Here is a 22,580-nt window from a genome sequence, read left to right as displayed (position 1 = left end):
TAATGGGAAATGTAAAAGAAAAGAAGCTACCTGATGGATACAGTGACCAGGAACTAGCAAATAATTTAGTATTCTTTAGAAACAAAATTGAAAATATAACCAGGTCATTTGTAAATACTCAACATCAGATTAATGATACACCAGGCACACAGACAAAATTAATATGATTTAACAACATAACACAAGATGACATCACCAGAATTAGCAAGAGCGCAAAGAAAACAAATTGCGCGATCGATCCTATGCCAATATCTGAAGTAATTGGAGAGAGAGACTTTTCTAGTCTAGCCGAAATAATAATGAGAATAGCAAATGCAAGCATTGATGAATGTAAGTTTCCTAAATCTGAAAAAATGGCTATTGTCACACCAGTTCTGAAAAATGCACCGACTACCAGGAATTAAGCTCATATGGACCTATTTCAAATCTATCCTTTGTCTCAAAAGTGCTTGAATATGTAATTCTTGAACAACTAGTCAGCCACTTAGAAGTAATAGAAGCTTTGCCTGACAACCAATCTATTACAGAAAACTATACTCTAGGGAGATAGCCATCTGCTGTGTTTTAAATATGCTAGAAATGATGGATGAAAATAAATGTGGTATCTTAATACTGGTCGATCTCAGTGCTGCTTTTCATCCAGTTGTGCATGAACTGCTACTAAATGATCTACGGTCCATCGGCGTTGAAGATCAAGCCTTCGAATACCTAAAAGACTACTTAGTTGGTAGAAATTACTGTGTACAAATTGGAAACTCTTATTCAGCATATGAACCCTTAAACAGAGGGGTACCCCAGGGGAGTGTACTTGGCCCAATCTTATTCTGCATCTATACTATTGGTCTATCGAAAATGCTACAAAGGCATGGTGTGAAGTTTAAACTATTTACAGATGACACACAATTTTACTTCTCCATAAATGATATACAGTACATGACACTACTGAAACTCTAAACCGAATCCTTGATAGTGTTAGAGAATGGATGACATTTAAACAACTAAAATTAAATGAGAACAAAACTGAATTCAGGGTGGTGGGCAGGCGAAACAGCGTGAGAAACTTAGGTGATATTCAAATGAACATAAATAATGACTCGGTGCCGATATCTAGTAAAGTTCGAGATCTATGTGTATTTCTTGACTGTAACCAGTCTCTAAATGCCCAAATAAATATTGTAATAAAAATGACAAACTTATGCAAGAGTTTGTATTTTTCCTAACATACAAACCCAAATTCTTTACTATAGGAGATATTCTAGCGCAAGCTGGAAAATACGGCAGAAAAACCTTAAAAAGGTCATTAACGACCGGCCAGGTAGATACCCCCCTGTTAGCGGTGGGGGACCTCCGGTCGGTAGCTACTGTTTACCTTCAATCGGATTCTAGCTAGGACTATTCTAGGGGGCAGTGATGGAGGGAAGATTTGCGTAAAGAATTCAGGTTTGTATGTTAGGAAAAATATAAACTGTTATAAGTTTGTCATTTGTTCCTACACTTGATACAAACCCTCATTCTTTACTATAGGAGAATTAGTCTTGAGGCAAGGGTGACCAAGGAGTTCCCTATTCCTAGGGAAGATAATCCTCAGACTAGACTCTTTTGAAGAAAAAATCTCCCGTAAATCTTCTTTCTTTGTAGATCCCCATAATCTTAGCACAGCTGAAGGGTTGTAGCTTTGTGGAAAAAAATGTTTCAACATGAAGTGGGTCAGGAACATTCAACTCAGACGCCTTCATACTTAGGATTCCCCCGACCTTGAAAAGGGGAAACCTCGTGACCACGAATATAACTTATACACTGTGAGAGGAATCAGATGAGTTTCATACCTTATTTCCATTGGCGAGTTCAGCTGAAACTGGCTACAGACTAGGATCCCCAGATGGGAGGGAGAAGGAAACGAAGAAGATAGATGGATGTCCTTCTTAAAACCTAGTGTAACCCATTATCCTCAGCCAATGGCTACTGTCCTCTGAAAGGGTGTAAGGTAGCTACAGCACCTGTTGACCTGCCACAATAGGCCCTATAGAAAGAGTCTAGAGACTTATGTGTCACGTCACTCAAATAGTGAGTGGTGAATGTAGATTGGCGTTTCTAGACCCCAGCTTTTAAGATTTGGGAGACAGAAATTTCTCTTAAAACGCCAGTGAGGCAGCCACTCCCCTAACTTGATGGGTTTTGGGTTGTGCTGCCTCTGAGTCTCCGTGAAAAGCCCTCGCAATAACTTTCTTGAGCCAGTAAGAGATGGTGTTGTGAGAGGTTCTCTTCTTTATCTTGTTGGTACTAAGGAAGAGATGACGGAGACGTAGTCTGAAAGGTCTGGTGCACTTCAGTATTTCTTTAGCGCCCTGACTGGGCATAGTGTTACCTTATTGAGGCTGGGAAATTGAAATTCTTGAAATCTCTCATCGGTAGATGAAGGATTATGAGTCTTAGCCTCAAAGCCAGGTACAAAGTTGAGAGACTCCCCCCCCCCCTTTCCCCTAGAATGGGTGACGTTGTAAGACGGACCATGTAGCTCACGGACCCTTTTAGCCGAGGCCAAAGCTACGAGGAAGACGGTCTTAAGGGTCAGAAAATAGTCTGAGGCCCTATTTAAGGGATCATAGGGCGGACCCTGCAGGGAACGTGAGACACGTCTCAAGGTGGTGGTCTAATCTCAACTGGGGGACAAGATCACTCAAAACCTTGAATTAACAAGGCGATATCTTCCGAGGCGGAGAGGTCAACCCCTTCTCAGTCTACAGATGGGGCTCAAGGCTGAATGATAGCCCTTAATCACCGAGACTGAGAGGAGTTTTTCCTCCCTGAAGTACAAAAGGAAGTCTGGGAACTACTGATTCCCTCCTTTTGAGAACCCAATTGCCCCACATGGTCCCTGTTGTAGGAAGTCCATTGCCTTAGCCCCAGCAGTTAGGACTTCCTGTAAGGACTGCATGGAGTCTTGGTTTGACAGGTCCTTGTGACTCGCAAGGTAACCGACTGTACCAGACAACGTGTCAAGCTAAGATAGAGCCTCCAGAAGGGACATTGAAGCCGCTTCTATTGCCAAGGCTTCTGTGGCTGAGAAGGAGACACGAAGAGTAGTGTCTCTTCGAGGAGCAGCCAGGTGTGAGGCTCGCTGTGAGGGGATCCAAGATTATAGAAGGGTTGGAGTCTCTGATCTTGTAAAAGGGCTTTTGTCTCTTAAACGGGAATTTATGGGATTCCTGAGACTTCAGGGAACCCGTTTCTCCCGAGACCACCTGCGATACCTTCCTCAGACGGCCTGCAGGGTGAACAGACCAGGGGAGTTCAATTCTGGTCGTAGGGTTTGGTGGAGGACGACATAGCCTGTCTAAGGCTGGAGCGTCAAGAGGTTGAGGAGGCAGATGCAAATCGCTGAGGCCTAAGATATTACACACAGTTCTTAGAGCCCTTAAATAGGAGGATTCTAAGTCCTTCGACAGCAGCTCTTCTGAGGAATCCTAAGGCTGCACTAATTCCTCGCATGTTATTACAGGTAAAGTGGATGCGAGTAGCAGACAAACCTTTTGTCTCACCCCTCGACTCTTTCTTATCGAAAGGGGAAGAGCAATAGAAGTCACTCCGTCTGGAGGTAATGGCGAAGACCGTTGACGAGTCGGAAGACTCTGTCATAAGAGTAAAACTCTTGATGACGATGGTCGCGCGCATAGCGCTAATTACGTGCATGCACGAACACTTTATGCTAATTGTTATGAGCCCAAAGGCTCAGTGTAACTGAAATTCAAAGGTTCACAGTCGTACGAACTCGAAAGTCCAGCGTGACAGAGGGCCGAAGGACTCCTAAGGTCATGAGAACCTGTAGGATCAACATGATGAGAGCCCGAAGGCTCACGATCACGCCAGCCCAATGGGTGATCGTCACGAGACCCCGAGGGGTCAACGTGAGGAGAACCAGTAGGTTCAAAAAGACGTCTCCTTACGGCATGAGGGGGAGAACGCCAGGGAGGGGAGGAGTTACAAACCCTCCCACCTTACGAACCTCCGGAGAGGAAAGACTCCGCCCGATGGGGAGACTGTTCCAGATCTAAAGATAACTCCTCCGAGGGAGAAGTTTGTTCTCCCGAAGGAGAACGTCGCTTAAGACAAGGCTCTTGCTCCACCCCTGGAGGAGAACCATAAGCGTAAGGGGGAGGATTGTGGATCAGCAAACTCCTACAAGTTTCCTCTCGTGAACGAGAGACAGGTACTCCCAAAGGATATCGCAAAAACAAGCTTTCTACCTGCTCTATGAGAAAAAGCATAGACATAATAAACTCACTCTCGCGAATGAGGGAGAAGTCCTCGCGAACGAGGGAGAAGTCCTCGCGAACGAGGGAGAAGTCCTCGCGAACGAGGGAGAAGTCCTCGCGAACGAGGGAGAAGTCCTCGCGAACGAGGGAGAAGTCCTCGCGAACGAGGGAGAAGTCCTCGCGAACGAGGGAGAAGTCCTCCCGAAGGAGGACATCGCCTAAGGCAAGTTTTCTCCCCGCTCTATGGGAAAAAGCGTAGGCATAATAATTTCTCTCTCGCGAACGAGGGAGAAGTCTTCCCGAAGGAGGACATCGCCTAAGACAAGCTTTCTCCCAGCTCTATGGGAAAAAAGCATAAGCGTAATAATCTCTCTCGCAAACGAGAGAGAAGTTCTCCCGAAGGAGGAAGAGCCTAAGACCAGCTTTCTTCCAACTCTATGGGAAAAGCGTAGGCGTAATAATCTATCTCTCGCGAACGAGGAAGAAGTCCTCCCGAAGGAGGACATTGCCAAAGACAAGCTTTCTCCCAGTTCTATGGGAAAAAAGCTTAGGCGTAATAATCTCCCTCGCGAACAGGAGAGAAGTTCTCCCGAAGGAGGAATCGCCTGAGACAAGCTTTCTCCCCGCTCTATGGGAAAAAGCGTAGGCGTAATAATCTCTCTCTTGCAAACGAGGGAGAGGTCCTCCCGAAGGAGGACATTGCCTAAAACAAGCTTTGTCACAGATCTATGGGTAAAAAGCATAGAAGTAATAATCTCTCTCGTGAACGAGAGAAAAGTTCTTCTGAAGGAGGAATCGCCTAAGACAAGCTTTCTCCCCACTCTACGGGAAAAAGCGTAAGTGTAATAATTTCTCTCTAGTGAACGAGGGAGAAGTCCTCCCGAAGGAGGACATCACCTGAGACAAGCTTTCTCCCAGCCCTATGGAAAAAAGCATAGGCATAATAATCTCCCTCTTGCGAACGAGAGAGAAGTCCTCCCGAAGGAGGACATCACCTGAGATAAGCTTTCTCCCTGCTCTATGGGAAAAAAGCGTAGGCATAATAGTCTCTCTCGCGAACGAGGGAGAACTTTCCCTCGAATGAGGAACAAGCCTTAGACTTGCTTTTTCCCAGCTCAAGGGGAGGAAGCACAGTCTTCGGGGACGAGAAAGCAGAGGCAAAACTCGTTGAGCTGTCGGCAACTTCACGAAAGAGGGAAGGTTGCTGAATTCCTGTAGTGGGGAAGCTCTCCCTCAGAAAGGGGGACAGCCCAATTCCGGGGAAGGTTAACACTCCCTTCTAAGGGGAGGTTCTCCAACCCCTGGAGGTGAATCTCCAGGCAGCAATCTATGCTTCCCAACAACAAGTTGTTCAAGTTGAAGGTTGACAATGAGTGCTACCTAATAACATGGGCAGCTCACGAGCTGCCACGTGAAGCGCAGGATAATAAACAGAGCAGCCAAAGCCATCGGCCTTATAATAAACAGAGCAGCCAAAGCCATCGGCCTTGTATTCTACGTCGCGGCTATCTGGTTGTGCTTTCTTTTTAGCTTCTCTAACACGTTTCCCCTTTACCCTCTGCTCTCAACCGAAGAGAAGAAGGATCAAACCCCTGCATCTTCTTCCGAGGTTTTCGTGAGACTCGTAATCCCTAACTCATTAGGGAGCAAAGGAACTGGGGAGGTTGTCCTGTCTGAAACACTAGAGCGAGGAGATTGACCCCCATGAGTGTATGACCGGAGATTTGCGTGCGTAGCGCTGAATGCACACTCGCGAACACTTTGCGTGACAAGAGTCGGAAGACTCTCTGTCATAAGAGTAAAACTCTTGATGGTCACAGGCGTAGTGTTGGTTGCGCACGCGCGAACACTCCACACGACAAGAGTCCGAAGACTCTCTGTCATAAGAGTAAAACTCTTGGTGACTTGTTTTACGAGAACCAGAAGGTTCAGCGTGATCGTTTGTGCCTCTAGAGATCGTGTTGCGAGACCCCGAAGGGCCAGAGCAAAGGGAAATATGATATTTTCATAATAAAATAAATTTTTGAACATACTTACCCGTTGGTTATATAACAATAGCTTTATTCTTCTGTCCGGCAGAAATTAAAAACTCGCAGCAACGGAGCTAGGTTGAACTATTCCTTCTAGTCTCAGATTTTCCATGCCCATAGGTCTCTAGAGGGGAGGAGGGCGGGATTTTAAGTTATACAACCAGCGGGTAAGTATGTTCAAAAATTTATTTTATTATGAAAATATAATTTTTAAACATTTAGACTTACCCGCTGGTTATATAACAATAGCTGATTGACACCCTTGGTGGCGGGTCAGAGACAGCAACATTAATGGAATTTCACTTAATTGTTAAAAACAAAACTAGCTTAAGGGTTCGTACCTATTAAGGAAGCTGACTTCAATGATTCTCTGCATTATTAAGTCTGCTCTCCTTTGAGAATCAGCGATTCACCCAGGGGGCTGAAGAACTCTAGGAGCTGTCAAACGGTGAATAACCTATATGCTGACAGGACCTCAACTAATACCCTTGTTCCGGGCGCTCTCAAGGAACAAATAACTACTTGACCAAGTCAAAGATTGCGGAAGATTGTCTAACAATTTCCTCCAATCATAACAATATATACAAGTTCCAAGAAGGGAAAAGGGTACTAGGGATTAAGGGAGTGTAGTGGTAGATCCTTCACCTACTACTGCATTCGCTGCTACAAATGGACCCAAAGTGTAGCAGTCCTCATAAAGAGTCTGGACACGTTTTAAATAATGTGATGCGAATACAGATTCACTTCTCCAAAACGTTGTATCCATTATACTTTGCAGAGAACCATTTTGTTTAAAAGCTACAGAAGTTGCCACAGCTCTAGCTTCATGAGTCTTAACTTTCAGGAGCTTAAGGTCTGCCTCACCAGTGTGTGAGCTTCTTTAATCGAAAGTCTTATGAAATATGATAAGGTGTTTTTAGACATAGGTAAAGCAGGCTTTTTGACTGCACACCAAAGAGCTTCTGAATTGCCTCTTAAACCTTCAGTCCCGTCTAAATAGAACCTTAGTTCTCTAACAGGACAAAGAACCTTCTCCAGCTCCTCACCCACCAAATCAGAGAGGTTAGCAATTTCGAAAGATTTTGGCCATGGGTGAGAAGGACGTTCGTTCTTGGCTAGAAATTCAAGCTGCAGGAAGCATATAGCTTTGCCGTTTCTAAAGCCAATGTTTTGCTAAAAGCATGAACTTCACTGACCCTTTTAGCTGCTGCTAAGCTTACTAAAAATAAAAGTCTTTAAAGTCAGATCTTTAAAAGAAACAGAGTTCAAAGGTTCAAATCTGTCACTCATAAGAAATTTTAAAACCACGTCTAAATTCCAGGCTGGTGAATCCTGTTGATGTTTCTTAGAGGTTTCAAAGGATCTAAGGAGATCTTGAAGGTCCTTGTTATTCGAGAGGTCTAAATGTCTATGCCTGAAGAATGTTGCTAACATACTCCTGTACCCTTTAATGGTTGAGGAGGAGAAATTGTGCCTCCTTCTAAGCTCTAAAAATAAATCGGCAATTTGAGCTATAGAGGTACTGGATGAAGAAACTGAGTTAGCTTTACACCATGCTCTAAAAACTTCGCACATGGATTGGTACACCCTGATAGTAGAAGTTCTTCTTGCTCTAGCAATAGCCTTGGCTGCTTCCTTCGAAAATCCTCTAGATCTTGCAAGTTTTTTGATAGTCTGAAGGCAGTCAGACGTAGAGCTTGGAGGTTTAGATGGTTTCTTGCCAAGTGGGGTTGTCTGAGAAGATCTATTCTCAATGGCAAGCTTCTTGAAACATCCACCATCCATTCCAGTACCTCTGTGAACCAACCTCTTGACGGCCAGAAGGGGGCTATTAACGTCAATCTGGTTCCCTCGTGAGACACAAACTTTTATAGTACTTTGTACAGCACTTTGAATGGAGGGAAAGCGTACAGGTCTAGGTGTGACCAGTCCATCAAGAACGCGTCTGTGTGTGAGGCTTCGAGATCCGGAACTGGGGAGCAATAATTCTCTAGTCTTTTGGTTTTTGAGGTCGCGAATAGATCTATGAGAGGGCGGCCCCAAATCCGCAAAGTTTCTTGCATACATCTAGATGCAGTGTCCACTTTTTGGGGAGAACTTGATTCCTCCTGCTGAGGCTGTCTGCCCTCACATTCTTTTCCCCTTGAATGAATCTTGTCAACAGGGATACCTTTCTTTGATGTGCCCAAACGAGAAGAGTTCTTGCTATCTCATAAACCGGCCTCGAATGCGTTCCCCTTTGTTTCGCTATGTAGGCCAAAGCTGTGGTATTGTCTGCATTGATTTGTATTACTTTGTTTAGTACTAGCTTCTCGAACCCCTTGAGAGCCAACAGGACTGAAGTTACCTGACACTCAAGATCCAGGTCTGCTACTCTTGTACAGTATGCAGGCCGACAAACTAGCATGAGCGAAGAGAGCTTCTGTTGCAAATCTAATAACGTAATAAAAATAGGGTCAAACTGTTGTGGTACAGGCGAAGTCATGTCTACCACAAGCTCTCTTTCTATACCTTTTAAAAAACACGCAGACCGTCCAGAAGACGATAACCAGTTTGATGGTGGAGAAGGAGCATGAACTGAAGCCATTCTAGGCTAAGACAACTGTCCTGCAATTGAGAGAGTTGGACGTTATTTGACAGTTGCTGACATCCTAAAAGGATGTTTGGTAGGAGAGTTTTTCTTTGGTAGAAAGAAAAGAACGCTCAGAACTGTTCGAAAGACTACAACCAGAAGCTTGCGATGTCAAGAAAAGACGCTGATTGACCGTGTCCATCTTCCTCTTTAGAAGTCTGGAAGTTGATGTCAGCCTCGTCTGGGTGCTGAGTCATCTGAAGACGACGCTTTCACCTCACCTTTCCTATGATGAAGGTGAGAGACCTGTGAGGTGTCAAAAGGTATGCTCGAGTAGGCGACTACTCGGGAGCTAAAGCCTCTCGTTTCCTTTATCGTTCGACAATTTTTCTCTCCGGGAAAAGGAAGCTGGAAGAAGTTTCAAATCAATAATCCTTGGAAGAGGTCTAAGGTTAAGGATAAGAAACAACGATATGTCCTCACAGACGCACCCTATATTTGAGGGGTGGTGCTTAGCCCGAAACAAAGAACTCAAAACTGGACAACTTCCTCCAATACACGAACTTTCCGGTAGCTTGAAGTTCGGATGGATGGGGAAGTAGAAGTAAGCATCTTTAAGATCTAAAGAGATCATCCAGTGGACCTTCTTTACTGCTGCAAGCATAGCCTTACGAGCCTCCATAGAGAACTTTTGACCTCTGGACGTAGCTTGCACAGTATGTGACTAACATTGGACGGCACTGTTTGTTTTACGTTCGACGTCACGAGCTTGTTGCTTGACGCCCAATGCTGCGCTTAGCTGCCTAGCAATCGTTGCCGCGCTTGGAAGGTAAACGTTCGATGACACGCTTGGCCGTTTGATGTCTGGTATCAAGAGAAGCACACTCTCAATGGGATATAGAAGCCCTATCACGCTGTTCAACATTTAGCTTGCTGGTAGGTTGCCTGTGCGACAAAGCATCCTGATAAGAATCATGACGAACCATCGCTTTGCTAACAGCAGGCTGATAAGACTGCATAACAGATGAGAGCTGTTGCTTCATGCCAGCAGCATAGTCCAATTAGGATCAACATTAGGTGACACCAGTGTAGAAAACTTTGTTCGCGAACTCGCCTTCCTCATCACTTACATAACGCTCTGCATTTCAGCAGACGGAAAACAGTCTGGCGGAAGCGGCGGTGCCTGTACCATAACACCAGACTCAGGAACAAGATCCTAATCCGCCTGAACTAAAGCTTTGCCAACTTCTGACATCCTGACAGGACGTATACAGCAAAAAAGGGGCACTGCCTTCTCTTACAAAAGCCCTAATGCACTTCCTGCTGTTGCAGCTGAAAGTGCTGCTGCACCAACATCTGCAGTTAGGTTTTTTATGCTGCATTGAGGACGCCCTATAGCACTGCCCTATCAGCACGGTCTTTTTGACTTTGTTACTTTTCTCAGAATGATTTATTGTTAATTTATTCTCATCATTTATTTATTTCCTTATTTCCTTTCCTCACTGAGCTATCTTTCCCTATTGGAGCCCTTAGGCCTATAGCATCTAGCTTTTCCAACTAGGGTTGTAGCTTGGCTAGTAATAATAATAAAATAATAAACAAAGACTCCTTTGACGTCTTCCTTAGCGAAAAACTCTGAAGGCGGAACGAGGAGCAGTAGGTCCAAAATAAAATTGAAACTTCAGAAAAAACTCTGAGTTTCTGAGTCACTCCCTTACTCCTACAAGTCTCTAACCTAGGTAGAGATGTCTTGTTTCCTAGGAGTCAACTCCTTAAGGTTATGAATTCTGACCTCAATGCTTTAGAGGTTTAATTCTCGCTCTCCCAACCAAGAATTAGTTGAAGCATGCCTTGGTCTGAGAACATATGATCTTTCTAGTTGATATTTATTTCTCAATATAGCGCCTGGCGTAACAATGTTCCAACGCTAGACGCTCATGGCCACGTAGACATCAAGTTCTACTGACGCTCTACGCCACGTGACTTTCAGAACAATAACACTTGCTATTAAAAAATGCTCGCGATTCAGACGCTCGGAACTATGCCAATCGCGTCTAGAACGGTAGATCATCGGACAAGAGAAACCAAGAAGTTGCATTAAGTTACAAACATCATGTCAAACTCTTACAGCAGCTTTAGTAGCTAACCTTGCTGAACGCTCTGTTGTTGTTACGCTCAGCTTGGCGCAAGGCGTCATGCTCAGCTTAGCGCGAAATGTCACGTTCAGCTTGGTGCGAGGCGCCATGCTCAGCCACCTGCCGAGCGCCATCATGCTCAGCTGCTTGGCACGCGCCATCAAGTTCAGCTCTTTTTAAGAGGTAAGAACATTTGAATGCTCATTACCTGTCAAGAATGATTCTAATTCTTTATTTTCGTCTTTGCGCCCGATGCGCGCCATCACTTAACGTTAGAAAACACTTTTACCTCGCCTTACCTACGGCAAGGGAGAGCGTTCTGGGTATTGTCAACAGAAAACGCTCGAGGGGACTTCTGCTCGGGTCTTACAAGACGGTAGGCGCCAGGCTACGCCTCTCACTTCCCTTCGCCGCTCGACTTTCCTTCTCCCATGGGTCCGGGAGCTTGAAAGAGGTCTAAGGCTAGGATAACGACAGGTCCGAACAGATGCACCCTCCATTGTATTGAATAAAATTCACTGCACTAATTTAGCACTAAAAATTTGCATTTTAAACTCTTTGGTATAAAACCAAAAGTACACACGCCCGTAAAGGGAGATCTTACTATTCTGTCAAGGGCTTGAATGGGAATGCAATAGTCACTGAATCCCATATAAAATGTAACAAAATATTTTATATAAAATATTAACATATTAAATGAATATATATAAGAATAAATAATATATCTATATATTTAAACCAACCCTTATTATTAAGGGGTTCCAATAAAAGACGAATAAACAGTTGGAACATTTATAAATATTATACGAAAAAATTTAGTATTCCAAAATCGAACAAGTAAACAACGATACAAAGAATCGTGAGACTATATCGAGTGTCATGAATACTATGTCATATAAAAATTAACTGAACGCTACTTTTCTTTAATCTTTGTAAACAGATTAGCTAAAGAAAAAATACTAAAAGGACCTATATAATTGGAAAATGACATATTCCTTTTATCTAATATAACTTAAAAACTTTAGTTTTTAAAGAAAAATTTACTTTTCATAAAATTCAATACAAAGAGTAATACTGTAACGATAGACTGAGGACCGCGTAGCATAAATATAAATGAACGCTAGATAATCTTTTAAACAGATTGAAGATTATGCAAAGAAAGCATACCAAAAGGACAAAAATGTTCTTGAAATAACATAATCCTTTTATTTTATATAACTAAATATTTTGTAAGATAGTATTAACTTATCATTCTTTGTAGCAAAAGAAAGAAAACGCAAGTCATACTCAAGCTTACGTCATATGACTGTGACGTCATTGATGAGGCGAGATGTTTACCTATCGCCCTAATGCTTTCGTCGTTAAAAATAGGTTGGAAATTTTTAATCCTACCTTCTAAGCTATAAGATAGCAATAAAATATCAAACAAAAACCTAATAAGTGGATGCTAAAACACGTAACAAGAGTACATCACCAATATGCTGCTAAAATCCAGGTTAAACACGAGTAAATTTCTTTCTCTGTTGCAAGTATGGCGGCAGAAAAAAATCTGATACTAGAAGGAATAGTTTGACCTAGCTCCGTGGTGGTGCTGGTGTTTACCTGGTATATCTATGCGATTGCTGCGAGTTTTGAATTTCTGCCAGACAGAAGAATAAAGCTATTGTTATATAACCAACGGGTAAGTTTAAATGTTTAAAAACCGAAGTTTCCCTGTCACGAGACACCGAAGTGTCAGCGTGACTAAATACAGGACAGCCCGAGGGTTCAGCAACTTGTGTTGCGAGACAACAAAGGGATAGCGCAACCGGAAACCAAAGCTTCTTAGATAATCCCTCGCGAGAGGAAGATGACAGCGAGGCAGAACGATGATGAGAGGGAGCGCTCTTCTTAGGTTTGTTTCAAGAGTGCTTATAGTCTCAAGGTAAACATCTCGTGGAGACACAGAAGACGAGGAAGAGCGAGAGCGATGATGTCTCTTCCTATATCGCCTGTCTCTTGGGCGAGAACGTCTAGATAAAGGTGCGCGAGCTCTCTCTCTCTCTCTCTCTCTCTCTCTCTCCTGACCTCCGAAGAGGGCGATGACGAGGAGGAGGAGGAGGAGGAGGTACTGCGATGTTTGTGCTTGCGACGCTGTGTATTGTAGAAGCGCAAACGGTGTGAGAAGTAGGTGCAGGAGGAGCTGAAATTACTACACCCACTGAAACTTCAGTGGGCACCGCCTGAGTTGACAGGAGATAGGCGATGTTCGGAACTCCCAAGGGTTCCAAAACAGAAGGGACCCGAGGCATAACCTTGCCCGCGAGGAACTGGTTCCAAACTTCCTCTGAAGGAGACCCAGGAAGTCCAAGGGAAGGCCATACTGCTCGTACATGATCTGGAAAGGAAGCAGTAACAGAGACATTCCCGGTGGCGTAAAACATTGCCCCATTAGGAGAGGCAATGGGATCTGCCTGACCAAGAAGAATGGGGGTTAAATCAATGGTGACACTTTTCCTTGACCTCCCCCCGGAGGAGGGAGGAAACGAATAGTCTGAAGGGAGAGAATGAGAGGCCGAAGAGGCGGCCCGAGACTCCTTACCTTTCGACGGCCAACCTGGAGGTAATGAGTCCTTCTAGGACTTCCTATTCTACCCCTCTCGAACTTCTCCCACTGAGAGGGCGACCACTCTACATACTTGGCAGGGGGAACCTTCAGAACACCTATGACCTCTGTACCCAGGGCATAGGGAAAGAGGATCCACCTCCAGCGGTGACAAAGGTGCCTGGAACACTTCCTCACAATAGAAGACATCACATCTAACAAAGAAAAAAGAAAAAAAGGATTAATCAAAAACACCAAAAAGAAAGGCTAGTCTGCCAATCAAACAAAAGCAGGAGCAGCAGTGTTACCACTGCGACGGATAGAATTCGATTGAAGGTAAACAGCAGCTACCGCTAACAGGTGGGTAACTACCTACCCGGTCGTTAACGACCTTGTTAAGTTTTTTATGCCATATTTTCCACCTCGTGCTAGAATATCTCCTATAGTAAAGAATGAGGGTTTTTATCAAGTTTAAGAACAAACTGCTGGTTATGATCTAAGAAATATTGCGTTTATAAAAAAGCACCTGGACGAAAATTCTGTGAAGAAACTTGTGATAAACTGTGTTATTACCAGGATTGACTACTGCAACTATCTATTACAATTTACCAAAACTGCAACTTAAGAAATTACAAAACATAATAAACAGAGGAGCAAGACTGATAAAAGGTGTCCCACCTAGAGAAAGAATCACCCCTATACTTATCAATTTACACTGGCTGCCAATTAAGCCAAGAAATTGAATTTAAAATATGTACAATAACCCACCAGGTTATCAGAACCGGGTGTCCAAAATACTTAAGAGAACTGCTACATATTGTGAGGCCAACAAATCGTGTCGACACGAGAATAGTTACAGATGGCTTCAAACTGTTGGAACCTAGATTTATGTCTACTTTAGGCTCCAAAGCCTTTAAATATGCAGCCCCGAGACTATATAATAAGCTCCCATGAAACATTCGAATGATTGAAGACATTAAGAGGAAACTGAAGACTTTCTTATTTCAAAAGTCATACAACAGTGACAATTTAACAGTAAATGAACAATACGCAATATGAAACGTTAAATACTCTGAACGAACAAGGTAAAACGACAGTGGAGGTCCTGTAGAGAGTGGGGTTCCCCTGCTGTATAGGACTGGAAAAGCAGCCATCAAAGTAAAGTAAAGTAAAGTAAGCTATCACTCTCTCAGGTACGAGTGCCTTGTCTACTTGAGCGCACAAAGGCAACTAAACTCCCCTTGCTATCAAAATGCAATCTTGCTACAACAACAAGCTGAGTTATAGGTTTTTGTGGAATTTTCATGATTATAGAGTTCATTTAACTTGACGTACAACACAAATCTACATACAAGAATTAGGAGAGTTATAGACTGGGGGATATTTTTTACTTTCCCATGAGCACCAATAGCTATATATTGGGAGATAATATTTACTTTCACTTGAGCAATAAATAGCTATATACAAGGGTATATTTTTTTTACTTTCACATGAGCAACAAATAGCTACATACTGCGGGATATTTTTTACATTTACATGAGCAACAATATCTATATACTGGGGGATATTTTTACTTTCACATGAGCAACAATAGCTATATAGTAAGGGATATTTCTACATTCACATGAGCAACAAATAGCCAAAAACTGGGGGATATTTTTTACTTTCACATGGGTAACAATAGCTATATCTTGGGGGAATTTTTTACTTTCACATGATTAACAATAGCTATATACTGGCAGATAAATTTTTACTTTCACATGAGCAACTATAGTTATATACTGGTAGATATTTTTTACTTTCACATGAGCATAAATAGCTATATACTGGGGGACATTTTTTACTCTCATGAGCAACAAATAGCTATATACTGTGGGATATTCTTTACTTTCACATAAGCAACAAGTAGCTATATACTGGGGGATACTTTTTACATTCAACTGAGCAACAATAGGTATATACGGCGGGATATTTTTACTTTCACATGAGCACCTATTGCTATATACTGGTAGATATTTTTTACTTTCATATGAGTAACTCCTCACCAAGTCCCTCCCACTCACTGGGTCTCACTGATATAAACTCCTATATGCTCCTACCTACCTCCCTCTCAGGGAGGCCAGACTTCGCTGCCATCTCCTCATTTTATCAGTATCCTTTCGAACCTCTTTGGGCCCTTCTCACTTGGTCAAAACTTGATCACCTATCTTTTGTCTCACCCTTAAACTCTATCCTCATACTCAAAAACCTTTCTATTCACACAGTCTCTACTACTAATTAGGTCTTGCTACTATAAACTTTTACCTCCTCCTGCAGGTATCAGTTGGTACAGAGGCTCAGTCCTAAACTTCTGCTTCCTTTTGGCTCCAGTTAAGAGTTTTTTTTCTTTTTTTTTTGGCCAGTGCCTACAACACCTATCTTTAATACCTTCATTAAGCTAAAAATACATGAAAAGCTTGTCTATCCTTTATTCTCATTTCAAAAAATAAATAGAAGGGCACAGTACAAGTACAAAATATCAATCACATAGGTCTTCAGCCTTGCCAGGGACCTCCTTTACAGTCTTGCTCTCTAAGCTGAGCATGACTATAAACAGACTGTACTCTTTGAGCTGATTACTACTTACAAGGCCTGGCAACATTGGTGAAGATCAAACCACCTTTGGGGACTATAACATCTAGTCTAAGAGCCTCCACTCGGAGAGAAGTCCTGGGCAATCTAAAGCCATCCATTTATCCAACCATGAATATTGGGGCAAGACACCTGTTCATGAATTTTCCTACCCCTACCCCCTTATAACAACAATTATGTGGGACCCCATTGAGAAACCGTAACACCGAGTAGTGAAACACTAAAAACAAGTGATTTGCAGCAATACTAATGGTGAAAAATGTATATTAAACACAAGATAGTCAGAAATATATGGTTAGTATAAGTGGTGTGGAACTAAGTTATTATAATTACCTATGATTCACATCACATCCCTTAAATGGTTTTAGCCGTAACTAGCTTAGCTCACAAATAAACATTACCTCACTGTTCCTCTGTTCTAGCAAGCGGTATATGGAAGTGTTGTGCATACCATTCATGTGGGTTACTATTGCATCATGATTATCTATAATATATATCACGCCCCTCAAATGGTCTCTGCTCTGTCATGGCTTGCTTTGCTCAAAAATTAGCAATCTCATTGCTCCTCTGTCTTGGCAAATGTTACATGGATGTGTTACGAACACCATCCGCATGGGCCACTATTAAAGAATTATAAGTAGGCTTTATTTACAATATTCCTTACCATACGTTTAGCAGGTCAAAGCTTTAGGGTCCTCTAAAGATGGTGAGAGCACTGGGGGTCCTCTCTCATGGATGGGTGAAGGTACAATCTGACAGCCTGGAGTAGGAATTGATGTAAATGTTCGAACCTCTTGTGCTAGGGAAATAAACACACATTAGTATGAGAATTCATAAAAAAATGAAACCAAAGGTTTAAGAATATGTATTATAATGAATTTACTTGGTGGATAAAGATATAACCAGATAAATATTGATTAAAATATTCCTTTTGCATTTCACCATGGAGAATGTAACTTTTAACATCTCGCCTGTATGTACACCTGACTGTGGATCCACTAAATGTGCTGAATGATTAACATTGAGTTGCACAAACCACTCAGTGGCAAAATGTTTATAGCTTTCCCACGATTCACTGTGGATTGCGCTGCGTACATTGATAAAACGTTTTATCAAGGGCACAAGAGTCTCTGTGTTACTTGTTGTGAAAGTACAATGGGGAACTTGTGCGTAAATACTTGAAAGCTGTTAATTGTTAAAAAAAAAAAAAGAATAATCAGCTGATGAATACCTCATTCCAAAAACACAAAGCTTCCCAAAGGTAAACAATAGACAAACTCAGAAAGTGTTAACATTTTAATCGATATGTCCCAGCCCCCATTAATCATAGTGAAAAATGCCAAAGTAGCTAGCACCAATCCATTTTTTTATAGCGAATACCAGTTTTACTAGAAATATCATACATTTTTACTATCACATGAGCAACAATAGCTAAAACTGAACCGAATAATCTAAACAATCAATGACCAAAATAAATTGAGTCATTAAATTTTGAAATAGATTAAAATCCAGAGTGGGAGAAATCTTCCAACGATAGTCATGCTGGAACTGAAACATGGAAAAAAAAAGGCTCTTGTAAAACAAGAACTGGAACTTATGCATAAATATTTGGAAGGTATAAATTCATTTTAAAAGTCAGCTAATAATTATGTCAACAAAAACCAGAGCTGCTTTAAGTAAATGCCATCAACATATGTGCAGTAACCCCCAATCAGTGTCTTAAAAGTAAACAATGGACTTGGGCAATAAAATGTTGTTCACGTTCAAATCGAGCATTATGTAAGTTATCAGACCCCTGCCCCCATTAGTCATACAGAGAAAAATGTCAATGCTTTTGAACGAACATGATAAAATGACTGTGGAGGTCTTGTAGAGAGTAGGGTTCCCCTGCTATATAGGACCAGAAAAGCATCCCTTGAAGTGAGCAATGTAAAATAGCTAATACTCGGCCATTTCTTGTAGCAAATTCCAGTTTCTCTAGAAATTAAGTATTATACAGTATATTAACAAGTTCCATACACATTTGCCTCTCTTTATACTTAGGTTATTACTCTCTTGCCTTCAAGTTTAGAATAAAATATGCCTAAACGGTAAGAAATCTACTACTTATAAGCAAATCCAGTTCTGACAAGATATTTAACTTTTACACTGTTGCCAATTGTTTTGTTGTGAATTTTTGTTAGTTGTGCCTTAGATAAAGTTTTGATAAGCCAAGCTGAATAATTCTTTATATCACAATGAAATATAAAGGTACAGTAAAGGTTTCATGACTGTTTGAGTTGAGTTTTAAACAGGAATGTTGTGCAATAGGTTAAATTAAGATATACAGTACCTCCATAATTTGATTTAATATACAGAATTTTAGGTAAAGTTGGAATATAGCCTCAATTTAAGTATCTACAGCATTGTAAGTCACATTAGGATGGGGTTGGTATCCTAGTCTTGCTAGGTAAGAATCCCACATCCTAGGTTAAGCTTAGTACAGATTCCTGTAATATTGAGAAGTGGTAAGGTAGGGAAAGGACGTAATTCTTGTTTAAACATATGAACCAGCCACATTTTTGGCTTTAAATCATAGGCCGCATTGTGGTTGCCTTAAATTTTATGTCTTGACTATGATTTCGGTTCTAGTGTATAACCTTGTACGCTAGATTATGGAAAGAATGTCGGGATGCATTGCTCTAACTTGATTTAATTTGCATTTTCTTGAGTCTCGCTAGGTGGGCGAGGAGTTCAGGCTAGCTAGATTAGGACCTGGTGCCTAGGGTAAAACATCCCTATTGTTCTCAATGTATCCATATATATGGTAGATTATATTTGCAATATTACACAATGAGCGAGGATTTTTTTATGTATAGATTATGACAAAATTTAGGATTGTCTCCCTTTTCCCGATTAGGGCATTACATTCAATATGTGCTCAACCCTATCCTAAAATCCCGAGTTTCCAACCGGGCCCTCCATAACCTGGGTGTTGACATGTTTACTTAAGCCTTACTGGGTGGTTTAGGCCTACCTAAAAGGTGTCATGCCTATTCTACTTTTTTCAAGGATCTAATATGCTATTATTATCTGTACAATAAACCAACCTGAGACAATTCGGTGCACACAATCGCTCAAGCTACCAAAATTCTCAAATTAAAAATATTGCACATGATTAGTAATATTTTACCTCCCATATATTTATTTGAACATTAGGAAGGAAAAAAATGTATTCTATCTATTATTAATAGTTGAGTGTCATATGATTAAAAGGCAAATATATGATACTTTAATTTCTAGCCAAATACTGTAGGCCTATATGAACCATATATTTTTCATACTCATTATCCTTTTCTGAACATGAATATTAGGGTAAACCACCAGCCCATGACTTTTCCCACATCACCCAGCCATACAATAACAATTATGGGGTACCTCAGGTAGAAACAGGTGTTCTTTGGGGGGAGGGACTGGTGTTAAGGGGGGAGGGACTGGGGTTAAGGGGGAAACTGGGATTTAGGGAGGAGCCGGCGTTTAGGGAGGAGCCGAGTTTAGGGGGGAACTGGGGTTTTAAATGGAACCAGAATTTAGGAGGGAAACTAGTGTTTTGGATGGGAAGACCAGGGTTTTGGGTTGGGAAACCCCTTGAACGAGTGATTTTCAATATCAATAATGGTCAGAAATGCACAATAAACAAATCCAGTAAGGAAAATATACGGCTCATGTTATTGGAGTGAAATGAAAGTAAGATTATTTATGATTCACATCATGTCCCACTAATGGTTTTTACTCTGATGTGGCTCACTTCACTAGCAAATAAACATTATTTCACTGCTCCTCTGTTCTTGCAACCGGTGGATGGATATGCTGTGCATGCACCTGTGAGTCACTTTTAAAGTATCATAACTGCCTATGATTTATACCACATCTCTCAGATGGCTCAGCTCATCCATGGCTAACTTCGCTCGCAAATAAACATTATCTCACTGCTCCTCTATCCTGCCTAGAGTACATGGATGAGCTGTGCACAGCAATCATGTGGGCCACTATTACGGTGATAATTTGTACGTTCACATGAGCAACAATAGTAATTTACTGAACGGAGACTGTTTTAATGCGGGTTTACACTGTCGAACAGTTCGTCAAACGCGATTTGACAGACAAGTGCAGTGATGTTCCAACGTGTGGACGAGGTATTTGGTTTTCGAACAGTTCGAAGAAAGTCTGTTCTCGTCTGACTTTAGTGGGCGGGGCTTCATTGTCCACAAATCTTATGCATTTGTGACTGACTCCGCCTCTTCGAGCCGTTTGTCAAGCAGGTTTAACAACCGGGTTCGACGTACCGTTCAACCGTGTAAATCCCGCTTATAACAATGACCGAAATAAATGAAATTACATGATATCAAGAAATATGATATTTTGATTATAAAATAAATTTTTGAATATACTTACCCGGTGAATATATAATAGCTGACGTCTCCGACGGCTCGACAGATTCCAAAAACTCGCGAGCGATCGCCATGAAGGTTGCGGGTGTGCCCACCAGCGCCGACTATCGGCCAGATACCGCATATACTTGTAAACAGCTCCAGTTCTTCTCAGTCCCCTAGGTCTCTATCGGGGAGGAAGGGAGGGCCTTTAATTTATATATTCACCGGGTAAGTATATTCAAAAATTTATTTTATAATCAAAATATCCTTTTTAAATATTAAACTTAGCCGGTGAATATATAATAGCTGATTCACACCCATGGTGGTGGGTAGAGACCAGTATTAATACAATAAAGGAGTATATGCTTAGAGTTTTTGACAGTTATATCATAACAAAACCCAAATAAATATAGGTACCTGGTAAGGAAGCTGACTCTGACGATTACTCTGCCTTGTTAGTCCGCTTTCCTCACGAAGCCCAGCCATCCTCTCAGGATGCTGAAAGACTCCCAGGAGCTGTTATATCCAGGGCGACAACCCATACAACAGGACCTCATCAAAACCCTTAATCTGGGCGCTCTCAAGAAATGACATTTGACCACCCGCCAAATCAAAAAGGATGCGAAAGGCTTCTTAGCCTTCCGTACAACCCAAAACAAGATTAAAAACATTTCAAGAGAAGATTAAAAGGATATTGGAATTAAGGGAATGTAGTGGTAGAACCCTCACCCACTACTGCACTCGCTGCAACGAATGGACCCAGTGTGTAGCAGTCCTCATAAAGAGTCTGGACGTCTTTTAAGTAAAATGAAGCGAACACCGACTTGCTCCTCCAAAAGGTCGCATCCATAACACTTCGTAGAGATGTTTTGCTTAAAGGCCACGGAAGTTGCTATCGCTCTTACTTCGTGCGTCTTGACCTTAAGCAAGCAACGATCTTTTTCACTTAAGTGAGAATGAGCCTCTCGGATTAAAAATCTAATAAAATACGATAAAGCATTTTTAGACATAGGCAATGAGGGCTTCTTAACTGAGCACCATAAGGCCTCAGATCCACCTCGTAAGGATCTGGTACGAGCTAAATAAAACTTAAGAGCTCTAACTGGGCACAGTACTCTTTCAAGCTCGTTGCCTACGATCTCTGATAGGCAAGGTATATCAAAAGATTTAGGCCAAGGACGAGAAGGCAGTTCATTTTTGGCCAAGAAACCAAGCTGAAGCGAACATGAGGCTTTATCTGTAGAAAAGCCGATGTTTTTACTAAAGGCATGGATCTCACTGACCCTTTTAGCCGAAGCCAAGCACACTAAGAAAAGCGTCTTGAGGGTGAGATCCTTCAGGGAGGCTGAATGTAATGGCTCAAACCTGTCGGACATTAGGAACCTTAGGACCACGTCTAAGTTCCATCCAGGAGTTGCCATACGACGCTCCTTAGAGGTCTCGAAGGACTTAAGGAGATCTTGGAGATCTTTATTATTGGACAGATCTAAGCCTCTATGTCTGAACACAGACGCCAACATGCTCCTGTAGCCCTTAATAGTGGGCGCTGAGAGGGAGCGAACATTTCTCAGATGCAGGAGAAAGTCTGCAATTTGGGCTACAGAGGTACTGGAAGAGGAAATGAATGATGACTTGCACCAGTCTCTAAAGACTTCCCACTTCGACTGGTAGACCTTGATGGTAGATGCTCTCCTAGCTCTCGCAATCGCTCTGGCTGCCTCCTTCGAAAATCCTCGAGATCTTGAGAGTCTTTCGATAGTCTGAAGGCAGTCAGACGAAGCGCGGGGAGGCTTTGATGAAGACTCCTTACGTGGGGCTGCCGTAAGAGATCCATCCTTAAAGGTAGACTCCTTGGAACGTCTACCAGCCATTGAAGTACCTCTGTGAACCACTCTCTCGCGGGCCAGAGTGGAGCAACCAATGTCAACCTGGTCCCTTCGTGAGAGGTGAACTTCTGCAGCAC

At 42.1% G+C, this 22,580-nt stretch overlaps 1 long non-coding RNA gene across 1 annotated transcript in view; it reads right to left on the bottom strand.

Annotated features, from left to right (window-relative positions):
- Positions 1 to 22,580, bottom strand: part of LOC137650670 (uncharacterized) — a 77,115-nt gene that overhangs the window by 5,523 nt on the left and 49,012 nt on the right. The window contains exon 2 of the long non-coding RNA XR_011046037.1: positions 16,870 to 17,004. This is a non-coding gene — a long non-coding RNA (uncharacterized lncRNA). The remainder of the gene's footprint in view (positions 1 to 16,869; positions 17,005 to 22,580) is intronic.

Source organism: Palaemon carinicauda, chromosome 12, assembly GCF_036898095.1.
Source record: "Palaemon carinicauda isolate YSFRI2023 chromosome 12, ASM3689809v2, whole genome shotgun sequence".
In the NCBI taxonomy this organism is placed as follows: Eukaryota; Metazoa; Arthropoda; class Malacostraca; order Decapoda; family Palaemonidae; genus Palaemon; species Palaemon carinicauda.
This window is presented reverse-complemented; position numbering and strand designations above follow the sequence as displayed.